Source organism: Triturus cristatus, chromosome 3_2, assembly GCF_964204655.1.
Source record: "Triturus cristatus chromosome 3_2, aTriCri1.1, whole genome shotgun sequence".
NCBI classification, from domain to species: Eukaryota; Metazoa; Chordata; class Amphibia; order Caudata; family Salamandridae; genus Triturus; species Triturus cristatus.
In genome coordinates this window covers 818,440,926-818,453,223 of record NC_140584.1, presented here as the reverse complement: position 1 = coordinate 818,453,223, position 12,298 = coordinate 818,440,926, and the positions used below count along the sequence as shown (strand labels likewise).

Sequence of the window (12,298 nt, the reverse complement as noted above, 5' to 3'; positions counted from 1 at the left end):
CGTCCTGAAGCCAAGAATGGCGACGGAGAGCAATTGAGGAAGCCATGGCCCAGCCAGGCACCTCTGAGATGTCCAGAGCAGAGTGAAGGATAAACGCCGCCAGCTCTCGGCCATCCAGCGCATGATGCCGTAAGTCCACCTGAACAGGCTCCTGAGAAGCCGCGGACCCCAAAGACTCAACCGAGTCCCACAGACAAGAGGAGGCCCTAGCCTGGACACACAAGGTGTTCAGGGCCCGCAGGGCCACGCTGGTCGAGGCAAACATGTTGCGCCCCTAAGAGTCCATCCAGTGGGCCTCCCGGGAGAGTCAACAGCGGCGGCAGGGAGGGAAAGGCAGCCCGCAAAAGAGGACTGGCGGCAGAGGGGTGGAGGGAAAGACACGCAGGGTCACGCGGCGCCGGAAGGTGCCAGTTTAGAAGGTGCTGAAGCACCGGATTCCCTGAGGCATGACGCCCCCAAGCCCCCATCAGGGACGAAAGAAGCGAACCCTCAAAGGGAAGCAAGATCTCCCTCCCACCAGAGCCCTGGTGGAGAACCTCCAAGAGATGATCCGTCGGAAAATGAGCAATCGCGTCACCCATTCGTAGAATATCCACAGCCGTGGACACCACGTGAGCAAAGGTCGCACCCGCCTCTGTAGGGCCCCACGGCGGAGAAAGCAGCTCCTCCGTGGGTGACGGCTGCAGACTAAGGCAGCCGTCCCCCAAGCCAAACGGAACAGGCAGGGGCCAGACCTGGAAGGTAGGAGGAGCCGAGGAATGGGGGGGCTCCTCCAGCGAACACTGTGGCCTCAGAAACAGCAAGGAGCCACCCTACGACGATGCCGGTGAAAAAGACACCACTCGGCGGCAAGTCTCCGGGGAGGACGACACCAATATGCAGCCCGTCTCCGGAGAAGAGGGAGCGTCCGAAGATGAATCCGCAACCCAACGCCTGTCAGGAGCCGTAGAGTCCGCCAACCTGAGGCAGAGCGGTAACGCCAGCCTGCGCCGAAGGAGATGCTGGTGAGGGCTCCTCGAAGTCACACTGTGCCAGGGACCGGAGTGGGGCCAGAGTCGCAGTGGCCAGGGGGTGGCGTCGGAATGGCGTGGACTCGACCTCCGCCGAGGCAGCCGCCTGCGTGGAGGGATGAGAAGGTCCAGGGGAGTGACACAAAGCCCTCCGCCAGCCTCGGCCCAGTATACAACATAAGTGGTCTGGCGAGCCATGCGGCTCCGCCAGGGCCGACCCAACCTCTGACTCGCCCTCCGATGAGGCAGCCGCCTGCGTGGAGGGACAAGAAAGTCCCAGAGGAGGGCGAGGGATTCACGCCCAGCCTCAACCCGGAGCAGGACGAGGAGAGTCCACCGACCCCTGTGGCGTCACCTCGGCCCTAGACACCTTGTCCTTGTCCAGGGACCGAGAGGGGCTCGGGATGCGACCCGAGCCCCGGCGACCTCACGCGACACCACAGGGACTCCCGCAGGAGTTTGCTTCGAGGCAGAGATGCCGTGGTGTGAAGGAGGTACCCCAGAGGGCCGCACCTCAACAGCACCACATCCTCCAAGTCTGGATCCGAGCCAGTCGGCACTGGGGCCGGAGCCACCGACGGCGCCGCGGAAGGCCCCGCTCAAAGCAAGGGAACCACTGACACCCCAGGAGGGGAAGGAGGAGATGCCAGCGAGGCCTGCAAAGCCACCGTGCATGTCTCCATCTGGACTCTCGACGCTCCGTCAACGGGAAACAGGGGGTAGGAGGACACGCAGAGCCGCATCACCCGTGGAGAGTCCACGCCCCCGGCAGGCCGAAACCCGGCTCCCGGGGACAAACTGCGACACTTACCCACCGGTGAGCGACGCTCTCGCGACATCAGGGAAGGGCGATGACGATGACCACGGCCGTATCTAAAGCCATCTGCTGAGGCTGATCGAGGGGAGGAGGTCGACCTGGAGAGACGCGCCGAGAGAAGTTTCATTCGGCGCTCCCGCCGCGACTTCGGCTTCAACTGTTGGCACACCTCACAATCTGCGGTGCTGTGATCCTCCCCCAAACACCACATACAAATGCGATGAGGGTCCGTCACCGACATAAGACACCCACACGACGGGCAAGCTTTAAAGCCCGAAGGCATTCGTACACTGTTCCACCAAGAGAAAGACAATGATGAAGAAAAAAAGAGCCCAAAACAGGCCCGTAGCAAGGCCGGATCCGCGTTGCACGCGGAAAAGGAAAAAACAGACGTAGGTGTGCCGAGGTGTGGCTTATGTGACCTCGCTGACGTCACGTAAGCGGACGATGCCTAGGCGGAGTCGCGTGGTGTCGCCCTGCCCCCTGGCGTGCAGGGATGCTGTGGCAAAAAGTTTCCTGATCCAGTTTCACGCCTGGGGATAATTCTACGGGAAGGAATCTGCGGCTAGTAGTCTCTATCAGATAGTTGGAGCAATTGGCGTTGCAATTAGTAACTGTGCAGAGTGGATTGGTGCAGCTAGATTACAGTGGTATGGAGTAGTGTGGCATAGAGTGCAGGTCGTAAAGTAGATTGTTTCAGAGCAGAGTGAAGCAGCATAGAGTGGAGTGGGGCAGGGTAGAGTGCAGTGGCATAGAGTGCAGTGGTACAGAGTAGATTAGAGTGGCATAAGAGCAGATTGGCATGGAGAGCACTGGAGTAGAATGGAGTGGTACAGATTAGAGTGCACTGTTGCAGAGTGGAGCGGCGTAGAGTGGAGCGGTGCACAGTACAGTGCAGAGGCCTAAAATGGAGTGGTGTAAAGTGGTGTAAAGTGCAGTGGCCTGGAGTGGAGTACAGTGACATAGAGTGCATTGGCATAGAGTAGAGCGGCGTGGAGTGGCGCAGAGTGGAGTGCAGGGGCTTGGAGTGGTGAAGAGAGCGGTAGAGTGGAGTGCGGTAAAGTAGAGTATGCATGCTGTGGAAGCACACTGTCATTACAGACAACACATCTTCAACTAAAATGACCATTACATTTGCACAGACATACAGTTTCACTGCACACAAATGATAATGCGTGCAAATGTCATCTCACAGGATATTGATTTATTTTGATTGTATTAAAATACGTTTCCAACACACTTCAGAAATACCAAAAAATGTGCTTCATTTGGGCTTTTCTAATTCTAATATATACATGAATAACTACACCGTTAATTTACAGACATTTACATTTTGTTGTGAGTTAGAAAAAAATAACATCCTACAACCTTCGTCTAGCACACCCTTACTACTCAGCATGACTGTCACATATCTCCTCTCACTTTCAAGTCAGACAAAGAAAAGTAATACCGACCTCCTTCGGAAAAAAGCCCGCCATGTGACCTCTGTCTTTGAATGCACAGCAAATGTGATAAACAAGATTTAAAGGGCTGTTTACAGAAATCGTACACATGTGGAAGTATAGGGTTACGGGAGGGATGAACTCAAGCTGGACAGCCTAAAACAAATAAAGTTACCAAATAGTAACCAAGCACATGTAAGTTACAAAGAACAAAGCCATTGACAACCAATGCACGAAATGCATTGACAGGGAAGCTTTCTGAATGTCCCCCTAGACGTCTTTAGCAAACCAGACCGCTGCACTATTTGGTAGGTTATGACCTAAAATGGGTGGGTAGCGGTATTGTGTAGGCACAGAAACTTAAGCTTGTAAAACACTCTGGAAATAATTAGCAGGCCATTGCAAAGGTACAGTAAGAACTAAAAAGAATCCAGTGCTCTCAAACACCAAACCGTGCTATAAGCAAGTCTGTGTATTCAATGTGAGAGTCTACAAGATCTACACTTTGGCCTCACCTCTCTAGAACTCCTCCAGCACAGCATTGAGTTTGGTGTCATTAAATACGAAGTGCAGTGGGTGGTTGTAGAACTTGGTGATGGTGCTGAGGGGCATGCAGTCATCGGGGTCTGCTATTCCTAGGTCCTTGACACAGAGGATGTCCCTAATGTTCGAGCGCTCATCCTCATAGACAGAGATGTGATTGTAGCCGCTCTGCATTATCGGTGGCATGGTGCTGAAGTCAAGCAAGGGCATCGGCACTCAGCATGAAGCAGTCCCACACCAGCTTCAGGATGTCCTCCCCAGTCTTATTCCTCAGGGCACCTTTTCTGAACTCCTCCTTCACAAACTCGTTGTAAGGATCACCATTGCGCATCATGTCCACCACTTTCTCTTGCAGCAGGCATGTGTTGATATTATGACGGAGGGCCAGATTCAGCAGCTTGCCAAGTGGGAAAGAAAGAGGGAAAGCAATGACCATACACAAATGTGTCAGCCAGAGGGTGCAGACGCCCAGCACCAAGCCCCAGCGTGAAGCAAGAGCCTCTGCAGCCAGCTCACCTGCCAACAAGAGACAGCCCGCTGCCAAAAAGATGGCAGGTACTGGTAAACCAAGCGCCAGGTACAGTAGGACAGCAACTGCTGCATTGGCCACCACTTGCGGGATCGCTGTGGCAACGAAGGCCACAATGCCACATCGTCGTAGTCGCTCCAGGCCTTTGCATTCCGTTCCTCTTTCTGGGATCCACATTGGCGCAGCACATGCAGCTCTACTAGGTCCAAGCCTAAAGAGCTAAGCTGCAGGCCGTGTGCAAGACCCGACAGCTTCACTGACAGAGCTGCCAGGATACCTAGGAGCCAGGGCGGAGTACTTGGAGCCAACTTGCCATCAACTACCACCACAGCACCAGTGAAGGTATCCCAGAGCTGGTCCAAAGCTGTCCTTGTGCAAATGCAGGAGCCCCCTCTGGGACAGCCGCTGTCAACAGTCTCCAATGCCCTCCCCACTCGTGCGGATCCAGATGCAATGGCCCCTCATCTTGGGGCGCCAGTCACTGACAAGCTGCTCCAACACCACCTCCTGAGAAACCCAGCCAGATCGAAGATGCATTAAGTAATCCCTCTCCATTAAGGCAAAGGCTGAAGGAGTGCCCAAGGGGCGCATGGAAGACACCCCCAATAAACACATTGGAAATCTTTGAGTTGCAAGCCATGCAGTGCGAGGGTGTGGACTGCGCCGCAGGGCCCGCTGGGAGCAGAGCAAGCACCAACACCCTACAACTCCAGTCTCCTGACACCATCATAGTCCTGCCTCCCAACACCATATTAGGTGGAGCAAAGTTTCAACCACACCCCGCCCACCCATTCAACTCCCATTGGTTCAAGAGGGAAAGAGAACCACCAATAGAGAGAGGGTGGGCGGATTAATACAATTGTAAAACGCTAAAAGGAAAACAGACTTGAAATAATAGGATGGGTACATTTTATTTTTGCAGTTTATTATTCGGCACGTGTCTCGCTAAAAATTATAGCTAATTACATCACATAGATGGGATCTGTCAGACCGAGTTTGCAGTGCCAAGATAATTATACAAGTGTGTCTTTCTCCGATGCAGCAGAAGGAACTAATAAGCCCTCCTCACAATCAGAGACAGACTGCCAATTTGCAGCATGAAAAATATATTTTTTTTTAAACAAAAAAGATTTGGGTGAGCCGCGCAATAAGGAAACCGCGCAGCCGCCATTATTGAAGCTCAAACACGAGTAAAACAAAAAAAGAAACGGGCACGGTCACCATGTAAATTAAGCTTGGCATGCCACGCTGCATAAAAAATGTATTGGATTTCGGCGCACCGCCATTATTGAAGCTGAGAAAGGAGGACGCTGCAAGCCAAAGAGAGGGAGCGAAGAGAGAGGAGGAGTTGGAGTCAGCTGCAGCCCTGGAGAGGGAGCAAGAGTGGATGTGTGCAGTTCCTGAGGTTAAAGAAGCGAAAAGAAGAAAAGAATGCGCCAAAGCCAATGTAAAAGTAATTACCTTTGGTACCGTAATATCTGGTAGAGACACAGGCTAGCCGCAGATTTATTAACTTTTGAAATATCTCCAGGTTCTAGTCTGAATCAGAACATTTTTCAGCAGTACCTCTGCGCGCCTGGGGACGGCGTTGTACAGCTCCGCGATGACGTTGACTCTGGTCATGATGTCAGTGGTGCCACACAAGTCCCCTCCAGCGCGCAGACGTCAGTTTCTTCTGTGAAACCTTCCGCTCCAGAACGCGGGGCCACTATAGAAACTGGTTGTGACAATAGTGTTCCAAAAAGATCAAAAATCTTTGAAACATTACTAAAGAAGGAACATCAAATGGTATGTTAATCTCAGACATGGATTTTAAAGAAAACCCCAAAACAATCAACGAAGCACAGGGCTACGTACAACCCTGCACCCTAGTGAATAACCCTCATCTAATGGAAGAAAACCTCACACTCTGTAGACCATTCATAAATGGTAAGGAATGGCATGGTAATAGCAAGCAAAAGCTATAAAAAAACACTCAGCTGTTTGTGCAATCACATCATTACGTGACATATTGAAACTGCCAATACAAGGTATGATGATACCAAACAAAGACTTTCAAAGAAAGAACAAATAAATCAATACTGCCCACTGGTCTCTAATCCAGTGTGAAAGAGAAAACATCTCCTACTCTACCGACCACACACATTTGGAAATGGATGGTATGGCAACATCTAGACAAAACCTACGTGGGCAGGACAAGTGGTCGGTAGTGTCCCAACATAAATTGTGATAGGGATCACTGGTATATAAATTCAGTACTGATAAAGGGTATAACCCTTACCTCATATGTCGTACGCAGATTGGGGAGGATGGGCAGGGAGTTAATGAATCTGCGTCTAGACTGTGTCTCTACCAGATATTACGTTACCGAAGATAAGTAACTTTTACATCTGATAAAGACATCAGGCCGCAGATTCCTCAACTTTTGAATTAAATACCACAGCTATAATCACTTGGAGGAGGGTCTGCAAACTAACCCCACACAAGTTCTCAAAGAGAAACAGCAAGTTATAACCAACAACTGACTGCAAACACGTAGGAATAGCAGAACAAGAGCTTGGCTCTTAATAGATCCACAATCACTGTCACAGAACATATACATAGTAAACAATCCTACAGACCTGAAGGAATCAGGCCCTGTGGAAAAGAAAAAGGGGGGGGGGGACCTCTAAGCAACCAAGTGACAGTTACCAGACATTATCCCCAATCCAAAAAGGGGAAAGAGAACTTGATGACCAAAAAGAGCCAAAAGCACAACAAAAGCCATGTAATCTGCATTGTTTACGACAATAAAGAAAATCAGGGAAAGAACTGCCCTGATAAAATCCCAAAGAAGGACTCTCAGAACACATTTCCCCAAAGCAAAGATGAACAACAATACTTCCTTGGAATAAAGAATTTAGTTTGGACTCATATTCCTCAATACGTCAATTATATAACATCTTGCTACAAAGATGTATATATGGACATAGATATATATACAAACATAAATGTGTCACCTGATACCCTGATTGGCTCGGCAATTTACCTAATTTCACTGGCCAATAAGTACTGCCAAACTGCGAGAACCTACAAAGCTTGCCCTCGTATGGCCTTCATCACCATAGTTCGAAAGACTAAACACAACTTCGAGCTGTGGATACTCTTGAAGCACCAAGACAAGAAAAGAAGAAAGTCAACCATATCTTTGATTAAAACCTTCTTTTTCTTTTTTTTTTTTAGAACAAATATGTATAACACATAGGACACAGCCATGTATACTCTGTATAGCTAATAACGAACTAGAACTACGAAACAGTTCCAGAAAGCGCTTCACAATAATTTTTAAAATGGTAACGCACCTATTAGTGCACTTGTCAACAACAAGCACATACACCACGCCAATGATACAAGACAAACATAATCGTAAGTCCACAACTATATGAAACACACCGGACCATTATATCATGTTTACACCGTATACAAAAAGCCACTCTGAAATGAGCGGTTCAGCAAAATACACAACCCAGTGAAATTTAGGGTGCTAAACCACCAATACAATACCGTAGGTGACTTGGTGTAAGAAAAGGCTGCCTGTCAAATGGTATCATAAAGAACTGACATCACAAGAAACAATAGTAATGATTCCTCACAAATTGAGGCATGCAGAAAATAATAGGTACATCCTCTCCCGAAAGCAGGTAATGCAAATCAGACTGAATCACATATATCAAGAATATCATAGGAAGAAGAAAAGCTTACTATAAAGTCAAAAAATCCTCCGACTAATAAAAGTGTCTCCTTAGACTTTTATAGATGATTGGCAACTTTGTTGGAGATCAAAACGGCCCAACAGCCTAGGACATATTGTCTGTAGTCAACGACAACAAGCCTTCAAATTTACCTTGGTCTTGGGGCAAGTTGGCCCAACCCATGCATCATAAACCTTTGGCTGCTAATTTACAGCCCCACAATATGGAGCAGGGATAGGAATTGCCTGCAGTTGAGGTAATAATTATGCCTTCACTAGACACTGTTTCTTTGCCCCAGAGGAAGAACTCGCAAGCAAATAGCATTCAAATAATGCAAGCATATACTCTAAGCCAGAGCAATGCTTCAACTTGCTGAAGCACCCGATTACTCGAAGAGTAGAACTAAAGAGTCACTATACACCAGCCTACAACTGGCATAACCATATTTCTCTAAAAGAACACTGAAGAAGAAAGCCATGCAACTTGCATACTGAACTGCTTTGAAGAAGCATGCAACACAACATATCGGCTTCCATACAGGAAGTCAACTCTGTTAATGATAGGCTCTTGAGCAGAAAGCTCATCCTTAGAGGCCAAGGAACCTTCCTCAGTCATTTACATCAATACACAAATAGAAAAGAAAATGGTACTGAGGTTATAACCACTGCTCCTCACCGGAGTACCCATGGTAGAACCGAAACCGAAACTGGACATATACAACGTCCTAATAAGGCTACTCTTTGACCAACAAAAACATATATCCCAAGCCTAGGCACACAGCAACAGAAAATGTAGGACTACAACTCTGTAGTTCTCAGCCTTCCATGGAAGCCTCTTTACGCCGCATCTGTCTGATCCCCAAAAAGAATGGCACCATCAAATTGAATGTCGACCAAAGCCGACTGCACAGCTTTAGAGAAACCCGAAGATACCAACCAAGCCCAACGCCTTAGCGCCACTGCAGTTGCCATGGCCAGACCCACAGAATCTGTTGTGTCCATGCCACACCTTATGGTAAGCTTAGTGACCTGCTGACCATCTCTAATCAAGGTGCCTACCTCAGCACGGAGGTTATCCGGACAAGATGGAAGAGGTTCTGTAAAGAATCCCATAAAGCATAGGAGAAACGCCCCAGCACACAAGATGTGTTGGTGGCTCTCAATGCTAATGCTAAGCTGGCTGAAGCAAATATGTGCTTACCACAAGCATCACGACCTAGCATCCTTACCCACGTGAGTCCTAGGAGTAGAATCTACATCCTGAGACAATGTTGCAGTCACCAGGCCACTAGTGAAAGGATGCCTATGCAAACAAACTGGATCCCCAGGTGCAGGCAAATGCCTAAATGTAATATCCGGGTCCACTGAGAGCCCTGACTCAGGCTTTGCCCAAGCACCGAGCTAAATGTCAAATAGGGCCTCACTATACAGAAGAACAGGTTATTCTCTTGTTTGCCCCTGGCAAAGGATTTCGAACAAAAGTTTTGTAGACATCTGCTGAATCAAAAAAGGGGAGAGGGGGACCAGGAGCTGGTTGTGGTCCAATGTCCGTGCTCCACCAATAACAGTTAAATCAATGAGGACATTGATTTAATTGTAGACATCTGCGCCATGAGAAGTGACAAGTCTAAAACTGCTGCCACTTTCCTTAACATGTCTGCAAAGGAAGAACCCAAGCCTGGCGAAGAATCCAGCCCACTAGCCTTATCAAGAGCTGTAAGCCAGCTCTCCTCTACCTGAAACACATTAGTGTTGGAAATGGGCTGAAGAAGTCCTGTCCCAGTCGATATAGGTGGACCACCCAACGCATCTCCCTGAAAAGGGTCCACAAATTGTACAATCCCCTCTGGTTGCACAGCCGACTCCGCATCAGACACCGTATGACGCCAAAGTGGCGCTATCACGACGTCAAGTGGGGGAGGAGAGGCGACTTCGAACGGCGCTGCCGATGTCAATGTTGGTTGATCAAAGAACTAAACTGGATCCCAATACATCAACATTCACAGTTCCAGCTCCTCACGCACACATCGAAAGGACTACACAACACAGGTCCAGCATTCCTGAACGACTTTGTGCAGTTCCCCCAACCCTCGAGGAACCTCCGCACAGCCGGACTCTCACTAGCACATGTGCAATGCATATGCAAAAACAGATCAGGAGGTCGTGATTTCTCATACATCGCACCTAAAGCAAGAAACAACCTCCGACACCAGAGGATCCTCATCGTTTTTTGAATTCTGGAAAAATCTAAAGACCTAGCTCTTCCAGTAAAACTCCTCAAGGCAAGCCCACAGACCTGCATAGTGCCAGGATACCCTCATGAGTAATAGGATGCTATCAAAATCAACATAACATGACATAACATAACAATCCAGTCGCCTGCATCTGTCCTTCTTCAGCATGAAGAAGTAATATTGTAACAGCCAGCCTGTATTTTCCAGTCAAGGGCACTCACGTTTAGCCAAAAGAGACAACGTTTCTTGGCGCATGATGGACAAGAGCTCCTCCGAAAGATAATCTGATGTGGGTGGAAGGTGTGGAAGATTGAAAGGAAAGGCAGGGCCAAGCCTCGTTGGAAACACTGGAGGACCCACCTTGCAAATATTATCTTTTGTCACCCTTGGAAGAAATATCATATCCTGCCTCCCACAGAGTGGTCGTGTGGTGATCATGACAAGCTAAAGCAACTTGGAGTTGGATGCAAGTGTGCCACTGAAGCACCATACTAGTGCCAACTGCACTGCCCAAGCAGTCGGTAGTGTCCAATCCAGAACAATGATACTTCACAGCGTCCTGACCATCCTGGATGGTGTGAGCTAAATTGGCCTGAAATTCCTCAGAGACCACTAGCAAGATCTAACCAACCCTGTTTCATAAAGCATGGGTATATCTTCTCAGCAAGCAGCTGGCATTGACTGACTGGAAGGCTAGACTGGCAGAGGAAAACATCCACTTTACAAATGTTTCAAGACGTCGCTACTCTCTGTCAGGAGTTGTGGCAGAGGAATTGGGGTTCACTCTACTGGTGGAATCTTGAACCATCAAACTTTCTGGCAACAAAATCAGGGTTGCCCGGCGTCAGCCTGTGGCATCTGTTAACCGAGCTGCTCACTGGAGGATAGGAACAGGGTTTATACCATGTGCCCGATAAGGGTGTCAGTAAGGGCTTCATGAAATTGATTAGAAGTGAAAAATCTCTGCTGTATGACTTGTTATTACAGGAAAGGAGGCACTCTCTTACATGGGTGGTCAAGGGGGAGAGTACAATCCAGTGTTCAGTTCTTGCAAATCTAGATATAAATTGGCATCATCATAATAATGGGTAAAATACTCCCCAGATCACCACGAACATCCCCAAAAGCTGGTTGGCTCTGATCATAGTCGAAACTGAAAAGTTGATGGTGTGTTTGGTTCAGTCTTCAAGACAAAAGCATGTTCCTATCTGAATCAGAATGAACTGTGGCCAAGTGTGTAGATACAGTGTCAAAACGCAAACTCGGCCAGGTTGAGATGGATTCAGCTAAGAGCTGGTGAAAATTACAGGCCTCCAGTGCCGGAATCGATGTTACAGGAGCCGGCATGGATTTGCCAGGTTGGATATCGGCTCCGGTGTCACATGATGCTTAGGGCAGACTCACTGGTGGCATACTGACTAGAGGCCTCAGTGGATCTCTGGGCCAGAATGCAAGCCAAGGGGAACTGGAAGGGTGACAAAACTTCACAACATGGCTTCTCTGAAGGGCTCAATCTGTTGCAAAGTCGCCGATGGACCCGGAAAATTAAAATCAGTTGCAGAATCCACTCTTTTACATGGGACCAAAAAAGAGACTTCAAGACACCCTAACATTCTCAAACCTTCTCAGTTTGAGATTGACAGGACAGGGCAAATCCCACTTGGCCTTCTTGTGCTTCTGCTACGATTTTGACCTACTGGAAGATTTGGAACTTGATGACATGTTGCGGGAACGTCCTTGACAGTGAAAACAGGATTGTGTCCACAACTTTGAGTGGGACTTCCAAGACTTATTTTGTGTGCTCAGCAATGTACAGCTTGCGGTCCCAGATCCCCTTTGGGTTCACAAAGGTAGCTGTGCGAAGAAACCAAACATCAGGGGCAGACCTTGTGGGAATGAGTTACAAAAATTTGTTTGCAACAGTCCCTAAAAGGTTTAAACCCTTTAAGTTTAGGAGGGGACATAGTTCATTTGCACAATACAAAAAGGAATT

The 12,298-nt window shown here is 48.6% G+C and overlaps 1 protein-coding gene and 1 pseudogene across 2 annotated transcripts in view; both read right to left on the bottom strand.

Moving 5' to 3' along the window:
- ALS2 (alsin Rho guanine nucleotide exchange factor ALS2) overlaps positions 1-12,298 on the bottom strand; it is a 1,262,853-nt gene that overhangs the window by 138,131 nt on the left and 1,112,424 nt on the right. The window lies entirely within an intron of this gene.
- On the bottom strand, positions 3,768-5,092 carry LOC146858211 (metal transporter CNNM4-like; annotated as a pseudogene).